We start from the raw sequence: 12,485 nt of genomic DNA, 5'->3' as shown, positions 1-12,485 counted from the left end.
CCGAAGAATAGAAGTTCACTGGATTAGTCAAAGTGGAGGGAAGGACAGGGAGGGGGATGGGAATAGGAAAGACAGTAGAATGGATATAACTTTCTCACATTCATATATAAATACATGACCAGTGAAACTCCATATCATGTACAATTACAAGAATGGAATCCTAATAAATTATACTCCTTGTCAAATATACCCAAAGAACTTAAAATCAGCACATTATGTCAGAATACACTCCAATGTCATATATATCTATCTAAAAAGAACAAATTTTAAAAAACTCACAAATACCTTCCACAGGTTAAAAATAATAAATAAATAAATATCGGTGTTCTACAGAAATTTGTGTCTAATTGCATCAGGACATATACAATTTATTTGTAGCTGCACTATTTGTAACTGCTAAGAACTGGAAACCATAAAAATAATACTCAGACAAATTCTGTGGCAAATTCACATATTGGAACATTAATAAGCAATGAAAATGAACAAAAAATAACTAACCATGAAATTATGGCTGGATCTTAAAAACATGACACTGAGTGAAAGAAATCAGATATAAAAAGAATGTATATGGTATGATTTCTTCTGTATAACATTAAAAAAACAGCACAACTAAACTATACTGGGAAAGGGTAAGGAAACCTTTCAGCCTTGCAAAGTCTTGGAAGGCAAGGGGAACCTGCACTCAGAATAAGGCAGAGGCAAGAGCTATCTATCTGACCTTGGGGGTGGAAGAGGAAACCTCCCTTGTTCTCTCCAGGTTTTGCACCTAGTAATAAAAGTCTACCATAGAGCAGGTCAGCACAACCTCCTGGCACCAATTCCAGAAGAGGTACTATACGAGAGGGAAGCAGTGGAGAGCAAAATACCATCTTTCACTGGGTTAAGGGATCCTGCACTGACACATAGCAGGGGCTGGGTCCCACTGGGAAGGGGCAGGAAATGGAAAGCTGTCCAATACAAAATTGGGAGACAGGAGAGAGTACCCATTCTCACCACTCCTGTTCAACACTGCAACAGGGCAAGAAAAGAAGTACCAATATAAATATTGGGGAAAAAAAGCAACAAAACTGTCTCTACTTCAGATAACACGAAAATCACTGGAAACAATGTTTATCAAACCTGTAAGCTAAGCTATAAGGCCAATAAATGAAAAGCAACTAGGTTTAAAACATTACTGAGAGAAATTAGAGAAAATCTCAGCAGGAGATACATAGCACATTCATGGATTAGGAGGCTAATATTATTTGGATGTCAGTTCTCTCTAAATTTATATACAGATTCAAATACAATATTAATCAAAAGCTTGCAGGTATTTTTTTTAAGTACTTGTAAAAACGGATAAGCTAATTTTTAAATTTAAGAAACAGGTTAAAATTTCTAACTTTATAATGATACTCAGAAAAAGAAGGGAAAAAATCCTTGACTACTTATCTCTGGAGGAAATTGGAGACATAAACCATTATTCTGCAAACTGTTTTTTAAAAAACACTGTCCTTCCCACATAGATTATGTGCCAGGGTAACCAAAGATGTGATAATAAAACTATTCCTTATTTTAAAATTCCAGTTAATAAATGCATTAAAATGAAAATATTAGAATATCCCCATTTTATATGACCTAATGAAATAATAAATTGAGGAAATGATCACCATAAGCTATAAAATAAAACCATCAGGAAAAAAGTTAATGGGAAACATTACAATGGAAGAATCGGGACCCAAAACCTAAACCCAAAGATCAATTCCAATGGCACAAAAAAAATACATACAACCATACAACCACATAATACTACCATCCATAAAGTGTTTGGAGAAGGGGTGCCAAACCACAGTAGCATTTAATCTCTAGATTTAATTGCTGGTTAATAAGAAATTCAGGAAAGAGAGGAGAAAAAACAATATGTATATATGTTAAAAGACATCACGAGATTTATGCTGTGTCCAGGTGTTAAGAGTAATTTTTATTTTTATCTTATCATTGATTTTTAATTTCGTTCCATTATGATCTGATATAACGCAGGATATTATCTCTATTCTTTTGTATTTGCTAAGAATTATTTTGTGTCCTAAAATATGACCTATTTTTGAAAAATGTTCCATGTGCAACTGAGAAAAAAGTATATTCAGACACTGATGGATGAAATATTCTATTTTTGTGTTAAATCTAAATTATTAATTGTATTTTTTAGTTCTACAGCTTCTTTATTCAGTTTTTGTTTGGAAGATCTATCCAGTGATGAGAAGAAAGGAACCCTTCCAAACTTATTCTATGAAGCCAATATCACCCTCATACAAAACCAGACAAAGATACATCAAGGAAAGAAGACTTCAGACCAATATCCTTGATGAATACAGATGCAAAAATTCTCAATAAGATACCAGCAAATTGCTTACAAACACACTTTAAAAAGATAGTGCACCATGACCAAGTGGGGTTCATCGCTGGGATGCAAGTTTGGTTCAAAAACAAGGGAATCAACAAATATAATTCACCATACCAATAGACTTAAAAGCAAGAATCACATGATTATCTCAACAGATACAGAAAAACTATTTAACAAAATACAGCATCCATTCATGTTTAAAACACCAGAAAAAAATAGGCATAAAATGATCAACATTTTAAAAGCTATATATGACAAACCCAAAGCCAACATCATTCTAAATGGAAAAAGACTGAAAGCATTCCCTCTAAAAATATGAATAAGACAGGGATACCACTCATGAAATTCTTCTGGAAAAACAAGAGGCCAACCACTTCTATTTAACATAGTTCTCAAATCTCTAGCCAGAGCAATTAAGGTACACAAATGGCAGGGGCGGGGGGGGGGGTGCTAAAACTAGCTGTTTGCTGATAACATGATCCTATATTTAGAAGACCCAAAGAACTCCACCAGAAAACTTCTATAACTCACAAATGAATTCAGCAAAGTAGCAGGATATAAAATTAACACTTATAAATCAATTGCATTCCTATACACCAATGACCAACTAGCTGAAAGAGAAATTAGGAAGACCATACCATTCACAATAGCCTAAAAAAAAAAAAAAAAAAAAAACCACCCCTGGGAATCAATCTAACAAAAGTAGTGGAAGACCTCTACAATGTAAATTACAGAAAGAAGCTGAAGAAGACTTTAGACGATAGAAAGACCTCCCATGTTCATGGATAGCTAGAATTAACATTGTCAAAATGGCCATACTAACAAATCCAATACAGATTCAATGCAATTCCCATCAAAATTTTAATGACATTTTTCATGGAAATAGAAAAAGCACTCATGAAATTCTTCTGGAAAAACAAAAAGCCAAGAATAACCAAAGCAATCCTTAATGAGAAAAGCAAAGCAGAAGACATCACAATATCAGATCTTAAATGATACTAAAAAGCTATAGTAATAAAAACTGCATGATATTGATACTAAAACAGGCAAAACCACCAATGGAACAGAAGACAGAGAGACAAATCCATAAAAATACAGTTAACACATACAACACAAGGTGCCAATAACATACAGTGGAGTAATGATGGCCTCTTCAACAAATGCTGGTGGGAAAACTGGAAGTCCATATATAGTAGAATGAAATTTAATTTCTACCTCCCACCCTGCACAAAACTCATATCAAAGTGAATCAAGGACCTAGGTATTAGACCAGAAACCCTACACATACTAGACGAAAAGGTAAGCCCAACACTCCAACATACAGGCACAGGAACTGACTTCTTTAATAAGACTCCTAAAGTGCAAGAAGTAAAATCAATAATCAATAAATGGGATGGCATCAAACTAAAGTTTCTTCACAGCAAAGAAATCAATCAAGAACATGAAAAGAGAGCCTACAGAATGGGAGAAAATCTTTGCTACCTGCCCCTCAAACAGCATTAATTTCCAGGATATATAAAGAACTCAAAAAACTTAACAACAAAATAAAACTAAATAACCCAATTAATAAATGGGCAAAGGAACTCAACAGGCACTTCACAAAAGAAGAAATATGAATGGTCAACAAATATATGAAAAAATGTTCAACATTTCTAGCAATTAGAGGAATAAAAATTAAAACTACACTGAAATTTCATCTCACTCCCATCAGAATGGCAATTATTAAGAATACAAGTAACAATAAATGTTGGTGAAGATGTGGGGAAGGGTACACTCATATATTATTGGTGGAATTTAAATTGGTATAACCACTCTGGAAAGCAGTATGGAGACTGCTCAGAAAACTTGGAATGGAGCCACTATTTGACCCAGCTATCCCACTCCTCGGTATATATCCAAGGGAGTTAAAATCAGCATACTACAGGGACACAGCCACATCAATATTTATAGCAGCCCAATTCACAATAGCTAAACTATGGAGCCAACCTAGGTGCCCTTCAACAGATGAATGGATAAAGAAAATGTTGCATATATACACAGTTGAGAGTACTACTCAGCCACTAATAAGAATGACTATATGACATTTGCCTGCAATGGATGGATTTGCTAAGTGAAGTAAGCCAGTCCCAAAAAATCAAAGGTTGAATGTTTTCTCTGATAAGTGGAAGCTAACTCACAATGAGGATGTGGTGAGTGAGGGGGAGAATAGAAGTACAGTAGTTTAGACAATGGAGAATGGAGGGAAGTAGGGGGGATAAGCAAAGGAAAGACAGTGGAATGAATCTGACAAAGTTTTCCAATATAACTATATGAAAATGACACAGTGAATCCCACCAGCATGTACATCCATAAGAGTGGGATTCTAACTAGAATAAGATATATTCCATGCTTTTATAATTATATCAATATGAATTCTGCTGTCATATAACTAAAAAGGACCAATTAAAAAAAAAAAAAAAGACACCATAGAGAATGATGGTTCATGATGGTTAATTTTAGGACTTAACCTGACTGCATTATGGGATTCCCACACATCTGATAAAGCAACTTCTAAGTATGTCTATGACAGTGTTTCTGGAAGACCAGCATCTGAATCAGAGAACTGAGTAAGGAGACCTGCCATCCCTCAGTGTGGGTATGCACTATCCAATCTGTTGAGGATCTGGGTAGAAGAAGATATTTCCCTCACTCTTTCTGGAGCAGCCCCCCATCTACTCCTGCCCTTGGTTATCAGAGCTCCACATTCTTCTATCTTTCAACTCCAGAACTTGCACCAGTGGATCCCCAGGTTCTCAGGTCTTTAGCCTCAGACTGAAGCTACAACACCAGCTCCCTTACTGGCTTCTGTGGATCTCTGACAGCACATTATGAGACTTCCCTGCTTTCATAATCAAGTGAGTCATTTTCATAATAAATTTTTCTCTCTCTTTCTCTCTCTCCCTCCCTTCCTCCCTCCCTCCTGTTTCTGTTTCTCTGATGAACCCTAATACAAGGATGTTATCATCAAAACCCAGAAAGTAGACAATTCTTAGTACAAAGGATCTACTTTCTTCATATACACAGATACACTCTCTAGATTTTAAAAAAACAAAACAAAATAAAAAACCCTTAAGAGACATATCAACAAATTCTATAGAAACAACATTTATGGGGAAATCTAAATACACCACGAATCTTTGATGATAGGAGGTAACTATTCTTTAAAAATTTTAGGTGTGAATGGGGCATGATGGTGCATGACAGTAAGTTCAGCTACTCTGGAGGCTAAGGCAGTAGGATTGCCAAGTTTGAGGCTAGCCTGGGCATCTTAGCAAGATGCTATCTCAAAATAAAATAAAAAGGACTGTGGATGTAGCTCAGTGGTATAGTGCTAGCCTGTATACAGTCCTCAGTTCAAACGCTACTGCCACCAAAAGAAAAAAAAATTAAGTATGAAAACAGTGTTATGGTTTTTTTTTTTAATTATCTTTTAGAGATACATTTCAAAGTCTTCTTAGAATGTGATTTGATATCTGAAATAATCATGTGATCTGGGAAATGGAGGCAGCATAAGAGGGAACTGAGGAGAATACAGATAAAACAAGTTTTGGGATGGATGTATGGGAGCTAATTTTACTATTCTATTTATGTACATGTTTAATTTTTTAATATTTTTAGTGAAAAAAACCTATCAAAAACCCCCAAAAGGATTTAGAAATAATCTAACAAAAGAGGTACAAGGCCTTCATGAAGAAAATTAGAAATCTTTCTTGAAAGACATCAAAGAAAACCTAAATAAATGAAAAGAGCAAAATATTTATTATATGATTAATATTTTAAGATTACAAATTTTCTCCAAATTTGATCTGCATAATTCCAATTTTAATGAAAAAATAACAGACTAATTCTAAACTTTATATGGAAAAGCTAACACACACATAGCCAACATACTCATCTTTGAAAATCAAATGAAAACAGATTCCTTATTCAATTTCAGAAGAAATGAAGAACAAATACCAAAGGCCTTTTTAAAATATAAAGAACACAAACTATTGAAAGAAAGAGCTAATAAAGCTGACCACAAACTTGTAGATACTAAAGTATCAGAGTTAAAACAAAAACAAAAACAAAAAAAAACCTTAACCTGGGATAGGACATCCACAACACATACAACTGATTAAAAATTAGAATTCAAAATATACAAAAAAAATCTCCTTGAAACCAATAAGGAAAATGCAAATAACCTAAAAGGCATTTCAAGGAAAAGAACAACAGGACTGGTTAATACCAAATGGAAAAGGCTCCACCTTATCAGTGATATGAGGTAGGAAATATACAGTAAGACCAAAAGGAGATCATTTTACATCCACTCTACAGACAAAAAATTTAACATTTGATACCAAGTCTTGGATGGAGATCATCAGGAACTGATATACAAATAGTGGGAAGCTAGTTTGACATTTTCCAGTTAGATTGAAGGTTTAACTCAGCTCCATGAACAGGCAATCCTCTTTGTAGAAACTCAAATATATGGAAGCCAGGCCAATATTAATTATTTTTAATATTTTCTTAAAATATATTTTTTTAGTTATGTATGGACTCAATGACTTTATTTGTTTTCATGTGGTGCTAGGATCTAATCCAGTGCCTCACACTTGTGAGGCCAGTGCTCTACCATTGAGCCACAACTCCAGCCCAAATAATGTTAATATTTTCAAAAAAGGGAAATGATGAAGTTTTTGGTCAATAGAATGGATAAAGTGATATTTACCTTATTCTACCTGCATACAATGGAATATAATACAAAAATAAAAATGAATGGTGAATCTTAAAAATAATGCTGAATGAAAAAAATGTTGCAAGAAAGTTATATGGTATGAATCCATTTTTATAAAGCTCAAAAGTAAGCAAAACTTATAATAAGATTTTAAAACTTTAAAATAAAAAATGTAAATGATGTAATAAATCAAGAAAATAATAAACAAGTATTTTGAATGGTGGGAAGAAGAGAAAAAGACTAGAGTAACAAGTAAATAGAATGGTATTGATGATCTGTATAATTCTTAAGTTGGGCTGGGTAGTGACTTTGAGAGTGTTCATTTTATTTGTACCCTTCATAACTTACATATGTAATATATTTTAATGTTAAAAAAATCACACAATAAAAATTAAATGCTATTAAACAACAGTGACATATTTTAAATAGTATGGTCATGAAAGCCAAATCAATGAGATGAAACAGGAATTTACAAAAACAGTGTAAGATGGTCTGTTTCCAGAATTGTGTAATAGTTTCTAATAGATGGATTCCTCTACAGATAATAAAGTCTGGACAAAACATTTAAAACTCCTTGAAGGCACTAGAAGGCAAAAATTAGAGCGTGAGTATCACTGAATGATACTGAACGAAGAACCAGAGTTAGTGGATTTGAGTAGCTGGAAAGTAAAGGGAAATCTCAGAAATGAGAGAACCACACAAAGAAACCCCTGAATTCTGTATATAAACTTTACCCAAATCTAGCTGACTCCTAAACTCCATACACATTGAAAGATGTGCCTCATGTACTCCAAAGATCCAAATACACGGTGGGGGGAGTTGTGACTACTTTGATCCACAGGATAAGATGAGTGGTGGTGTGTAACTTTGAGGACTAGGCACTAAGGTCATGCAGTTTCTGTCTTGCTCACTCTCAGGAGTACTGAGCCACCCTGATACAACACTGGAAAGGCCAGGTCCTCACTGAACCTCACCTTCAGCTCTCCCTGGAATCCCATAGCAGAATACTACACGTGACCTCCGAAACAGAAGTATCAAATAGCCAAGTCCTGCCTGAGCACTTGACCTGAAAAATCGTGGAGTCTAAAAAAACTGGTTGTTTTAAGCCACTGTTTTGGGATAGCCTGTGACACAGCAACAGATAACCAGAACAACAGCTACATTAAATTCACAAAGAGGAAAAACTAAGAAGGTGGCTTACCAGAAATAAAAAATGGGCACACTTGTTTAATATTAAACATAATAGATATTACAAATACTAAATCCCCCTGAAAATTAACTGTACTAGCTAGCTCCTATTCTTTCCTTTGTAAGTATTATTTTTTTTCTTTACAGAGCAAGAAAAAAAGCTCAATATATTTGTGATCTGATCTAAATTAACTAATACAACATGATAGTACTATGGGGATATTACATTTATACTAATTATTAACATAAAGAATTCTGATATTGAGTGAAGTTTAAACTAAAGATTTGCCAAATTCCATACTGACTACATTTGTGAACGTTTACAATGAACAAGATAATTTTTTTGATTCTCAATGAAGAATATATTCAAAGTAAATGAGTCTTCCCCTCTAGTTAGTACTGAAAAAGAATTTCCTAAATGGGATTAAATTTTATGCTTTTTCTCCTTAAACTAGACATATCTTTCCATTTTTCTATTAAAACCAACTTTGCAGATAGGGCAGCTAGGATCTGGGACTTGAATTTACTGTTGGAGTGTTCTAAAAAGAAAACTTCCTCCTCTGAGAGCTTAATCCTCTCTTACAGTCAGACCCAGCAGTTTCACTCATGGAAAGAAAGAATATAGGAATGGAAGCAGGTGCAGAGGGGTGAGAGGGGATGAAGAAGCCCATTCCAGCCACTTCCTGTGGAAACTGGCAAAAAGAACTTGAATAAGCATCCTGAACAGAATCAAATGCCCTTAACCTACACCACAAAAGCTCAGTTCTCTTTTAATTAGTTCCTACACTTAGACACTTTTGTCTCAAATTATGACAAAGTTTTTTTTTTTTGGATCCCAGCTGAATTTGTTGCAGCCACCTAATTCAAAGGCAAGGAAATGTACCAAACAAGTGAAAACTAAGAGCACAGTCAACAGAAAAACTGCCTCATTAATAAATTTCTCCACTCTTACATTTTCAACTTAGGAGAAATAATGTTGTCCAGTTACCAGAGCAGTGAGAAATTACAAGGCCAAGACACACCAAAAAACCACATTATTTAGGTCAAGAAGAAAATGATTAAAAGGGATGGAATGCTGGTGATAATATTGAATACCTTTTATTGCTAGTTTGAGGCCTTTCTGTCTGCTTAAGACAGGAGCACTATTGAGCAAATCAAATTTAAGGAAAATATGCTGACAGCTCATCAATTGATTTTCAATGAAAATGCTAAAAAAATTAATAAAGAAGTTAAGCTACTGAAATACAGTTTCACCAATTAGCTTAATGTCAGAGAATTCTAATTAGGCGTCTTGAGATTGCTATTTAGTGTTTAAGCCTTCAGAGTGCCAAATTCTCCTTTTCACACAAACTGGTTGCAAAATTAAAGACATTAGGCAGCCTTAATTACATTATCAGAACAGCTGGGATTAGGCAATCTCTGAAGTCAAGACGGCATTCTTTTGTCACAGGGTGGAAATCCCTGGCTTTCCAGGGTGCCGGATTTTGGTGCCATTCCATATCTCACCCATACAAAGCAAGCTGCATTAGAAACAAAAAAATTTGCAGACAAAGAATAGAGTAATGTGCAGCAAATAATGAACACATTACCGAAAAAGAAAAGGTAGGTGAAAAGATTAAGCCTGAAATCGGTAGGTTTTGCTAACACCTCTACTGGCGGCTGGCCTGCCAACCCTCTGGTGGCAATAAGACTGAGGAAAAGCTCTGTGAACCGGCTGGACCAGTGGAGACAACTCTGTTATCTAAAGCTGAAGCACATTTATACTCCCTCATCCCATGGGGTGTGAAATTAGCAGCTCTTGTTTTTACACATTTTTGCCAACACAATGCCTTTTATGTCTTTACATTGTTTATAAAGCTATGTTTTCTTGCACAAGGGAACCCTCTTCTTAATTCTAATTTCTTAAGCAACAGGATAGTCTCCTTTCCCCCTCACCCTACTCCATTCCTTATTCCTCTAGACAATCAACTTCTTTTTCATAGACTCAACAGCATGACTTTTTTTTCCAATTAAAAAAGTTAAAAATTGGCATTGGTAGTAGGATACCACCACCATAAACCCCGGCACTATGGTTAATAAGAATGTGATCAAAAGCAGACTTGTCAATCATCTGCTCTTACCAAACAGTTTCCCTAGAGTCCAGTAGACACTAATTCGTCCCCAAACCAAAACTTGCTATAACTTCTTTTTGAGGGACTGAAACCACAGGCACTTTACCACTGAGCTACATTACTCCAGACTTCTTTATTTTTCATTTTGGGACAGGACCTTGCTAAACTGCTGAAGCTGGCCTTAGCCTCTGAGTAGCTAGGATGACAGGTATGTGCCACTACACCCGGCTACAAAACTTGCTATAACTTCTGAATTCTAATTCTTAATTTTAATTGTGGTAGTGTCCGCTGTTACCCCAGCTGCCACCACCTCTCATCTGGAATACTGCCACCACCTTCTAGCGTATCCACTCTTGTCTTGTTTGTCTCTAAATCAGATCTTTTAAGCTAAAATTCAATCATATCAGTCCCCTGATTAAACCCCACGGCCCGCCATTTTCTACTCCAAGTAAAACTAAATCCACATCCCCTTCCATGGCCTACAGGGCTCTAGATAATCCAGTCTCTGTCTATGTCTCCAATATTATCTCACACCTCACCTCACTCTCCCCAACCACGTTGACCCTTTTCAGTTTCTTTGGTCCCTAAACTCATTTCTGCCTTGGGAGATGTGCACCTGCTTGTGTCTCTTGATGGAATTTAATTCCCCAGGTTGCATGAGGTTGGCTTTTCATCATTCAAGTTTCTGCTTGAACATTTGAAGGCTTGCTAAAAATATATCATTTTTTCCAGAGGACCTTCCCTGATTATACTGACAAAAGCAATGCTTTTCCTCACCATCAACACTCAAACACTTTATCAAGATACGATCCAAAATAACAAACATAACAAGAAATAGAAAAACATGATCCATACTCAAGAGGAAAGCAAATCAAAAGACTGACATCAAAATGATAGAATTAGCATACTAGGATTTTAAAGCAGACATTAAAAAATTCAAGGATATAAATAAAGGTATGGTTGTCATGTATGAACAAAGAAGACATTTCACTAGAGAAACAAGCTTTGAAAAATATAGTCAAATGAAATTTCTAGAATTGAAAAATAGACCAAAAAATTAGCTGGATATATATAACAATATATGACATAAAAGAAAGCAAGTAAACTTGACAATAGATCAAGAGAAATCACCCAATTTGAACAGAAAAAATTAATTAATAGAACATCTACATCAAAAGTTCTAATAATTAGAGCCAGGAGGAAAGGAAAACAGAACAAAACCAAAAAAAAAAAAAAGATATTTGAATAAAGCCCACAAATTTGATTAAAAAAATATTTACTACACAAGATAACAACAGAGGCAGTCATACCAAGGTACTTTAAAAAACCAAGGAAAAAGAAAACATGTCCATAACAGGTGGGTCTCTATTCTAGATCTTTAATTTAATGGTAATTTGTGATTCAAATGCTGAGATATAAAGTTTCAAAGATTATCAGATACTTGCTACCCAGTAAAAGGGATATACACTCGCAAAATGAGATGGCATTTATGAGTTAGGGCTTAAAATGCGATTACAGACATTCTCACTAACCTACTTTCCTATCATGTTTCCAAAAAGAGATAAAGGGGGGTTCACTTGTTTATTCTGTGTCCCACTAAAATATAAGGACTAAGAGTAAAGGGATCTTTTTCTGTCTTACTCTTATAACCAGTACATAGGAGTATGCCTAGATCATAATAGTTGTTTAATACATATTTGTTAATTGAATACATGATATTGAAGTCATATTTCACTTCAAACATTACAGGGAATCAACATATTTAAAGAATTAACGTTGATTTTTCATAAGGAAATTCTTAAGCTGAAAATAAAGCAATCCTGTATGAAAAGTTTATATTTCAAACATGTGCAACCTATATTCCATTCAAATGTCTGTTTCTCCTACTTAAAATGAATACCAAACTAATTAAAAAAAATTATATGTATATATTTTTAGTTGTAGTTAGACACAACACCTTTATTTTTTTATTTTTATGTGGTGCCAAGGATCAAACTCAGAGCTTTGCATGTATTAGGCGAGCGCTCTACCACTGAGCCACAAGCCC

The 12,485-nt window shown here is 34.8% G+C and overlaps 1 protein-coding gene across 3 annotated transcripts in view; it reads right to left on the bottom strand.

Annotated features, from left to right (window-relative positions):
- Positions 1 to 12,485, bottom strand: part of Polr3b (RNA polymerase III subunit B) — a 129,698-nt gene that overhangs the window by 75,759 nt on the left and 41,454 nt on the right. The gene's annotated exons all lie outside the window — the stretch shown is intronic.

The sequence above is a fragment of the Marmota monax genome, unplaced genomic scaffold (assembly GCF_021218885.2).
Source record: "Marmota monax isolate L192 unplaced genomic scaffold, Marmota_monax_Labrador192_F-V1.1 WCK01_AAM20220418_F8-fsc00051, whole genome shotgun sequence".
NCBI classification, from domain to species: Eukaryota; Metazoa; Chordata; class Mammalia; order Rodentia; family Sciuridae; genus Marmota; species Marmota monax.
This window is presented reverse-complemented; position numbering and strand designations above follow the sequence as displayed.